At 44.6% G+C, this 2,300-nt stretch overlaps 1 pseudogene; it reads right to left on the minus strand.

Annotated features, from left to right (window-relative positions):
• Positions 1 to 451: 451 nt before the first annotated feature.
• LOC102306316 overlaps positions 452 to 2,300 on the minus strand; it is a 7,449-nt pseudogene continuing 5,600 nt past the window's right edge.

Below are 2,300 nucleotides of genomic sequence, written 5' to 3' on the forward strand. Positions count from 1 at the left end.
CTCTCTTCGCTATCTGTGGGTTGACTAGCATTTCTCCCACCTCCTCAATATACAGCCTCCTCCTGTGTGGTTTGGCCTGCTGCCATAAAGGGTCAATTGCGGTCCACAAGACATAGCCATTATAGAGCGAGACGTCAAGGAGATGGTGGAATAGGGCCAATGGCCACCGATTCGTTCGCCTCCTGCACGAGTAGGTGCCAACAACCTAACCCTAACAAAAAACAAACGAACAAAAAAAAACCCAGAAAACATTAAACCTATGTATATTTTACACAACAATATATGAGCAAGAATGAATAAATATGTGCGTAACTGCGTAATGACACCTCCTTTACATTTGTTGTAATCTTTTATTATTGCTGGCTTTCTCTCAGCATCATCGCTTACGCAAAAATTTGCATTAAGTATCAACATAAATTGTAATCAAACCATATCTAACAGCTTAATGGAGTCAAACAAATGTGTTCAGCAGGAGGACATTCATGCCGCATCTGGGGACATAAGACACGAGCGTGTGCGTCTTCGTGAAGGCGAAGATGAAGGAGAACACCTCTCTCCCGCTTGTCTCCAGCAAATGTGGCGGAAGTTCGGGCTTATTTTTCCAAATTGTGCCAACCAGGGCCAGTTTCCTCCTCAGTAGCTCTTCTGACAGAGGGAAGGAGGTGAAAAAAATTGTCACATGTTATAATGTGACCCTGGAGCCCATCTGTCATGTCCAGGGCCACCCTCATCCCCTGGTTGACCTCCGGGCGTTCGCCAGCTGCTTTGCCTGTCTAGACCTGCAGGCGTAGGACGTCTTGACATCACATAGTGCCCAAATCTTCAGGCCATACTTGGCAGGCTTGTACTGCCTGAAGCTGCATCTGCCTTTGAATGGTACGAGTTGTTTGTCCACACAAACGTCTCTGTCTGGGCAGAACAGCATCTGGAGGCGGTGCGTCCACATATCCCAGACTTTGCGGATTGGAGCCAGTTTGTCGTCTCGGGGTCGGGAAAGTTCATCATCAAAGCGCAGCGCCCTGGTGATGTAATGGAATCATTTTAACGACACGGTCGCCCAAAAAATCCGCCATCCGATTTCTCACTCCAAAGGTTGGCTGTTGATTCATTTTTTGAACAGTACACACCGGCCAAGATCAGCTGTCCCACATAAGCCCTTAGTTCATCGGTGTCCACATCTCTCCAGTCTGCGATTGCACGTCTCCCTTGCAGATTTGGCATTGATGCAATATGCAGCACGATTTCATCTTTGAGAAATAGTGCAAAGCTGGACTGTGGGTCGCTAATTCGGGCGGTGGCATAATGTGTGGGTCCTAGGATAAGTCCTGTGGCTGCAGGCACATAGCGGAGCGTCTTGGCATTTGGGAGACCACACTATTCTTCCGTTCTTAGACGTCCACTCTGCTGTCATCCCCAGAGTCCTCGGAGAATGACGCGGAGCCATCCTCGCAATCAGGGTCCAGGACCATTTCCAAAACTTCCTCAGTGCTATAGTACCTTGCCATCATGAAAATGACTACTCCCATGCTACAGCTCATTCTTATAACCGCGGCTTTAGTGCAGCTGCATACACAACCTATCCACAAAGAAGTTTAGAAAGTCATCACTCTCAGATTTAGAGGACACGGGTACTGGGTGGTGCACGGGGGAAACAATAGATTAATTCTTGTCTGGAAATATCGTAAGAGTTTATTTTGTGACCCGGAAAAAGTAATATTAAAACTAACCGTAATGTTACAAAAAGAAAGCATCTACAGCACATGTCAAACTCAAGACGAGTGGTTAATGTGTCTTATAATATGTCTATATGTCAATATGTCAATTGTGTTACCAGTGCAGTGACAGTATTCGCCATTAGGTCCAGAAAACACATAGGTAAGTAATTTTAAAAACCTATTTAAAATATAATAAAATGTATTTCAACCGAGTGCAATTTAATGATAGTACTTACATGTTGTTTTGTGTTTGTTGTTTTCAGAACATGATCAATGGATAAGGTTGGTGGAGAGCGGATCCACTTGATGTGTTTAATGACAGGCAGCATGTCATTTTGAACTCAGTTGTGAGCTGAGACAATGTTTATTTGTCATTTTCAGTTATATTATACTACTTTATGTGCAACAATGTTTTTGTGGGCAGCCTTTTGTTTTTATAAAATTCTACATCTGTCACATGTTCTTTGTAGCTCACTATTGATGGTTGTATGTTATTCTGTAGTGATGGGTCGTTCTCGAACGAAATGGCTCTTAGAGCCGGCTCATTGACGTGAACGACACGAGCCGGCTCCTTATGGCGAGGGC

This window comes from Haplochromis burtoni, unplaced genomic scaffold (genome assembly GCF_018398535.1).
Source record: "Haplochromis burtoni strain Fernald_Lab_line unplaced genomic scaffold, NCSU_Asbu1 Contig_1660, whole genome shotgun sequence".
Lineage (NCBI taxonomy): Eukaryota > Metazoa > Chordata > Actinopteri > Cichliformes > Cichlidae > Haplochromis > Haplochromis burtoni.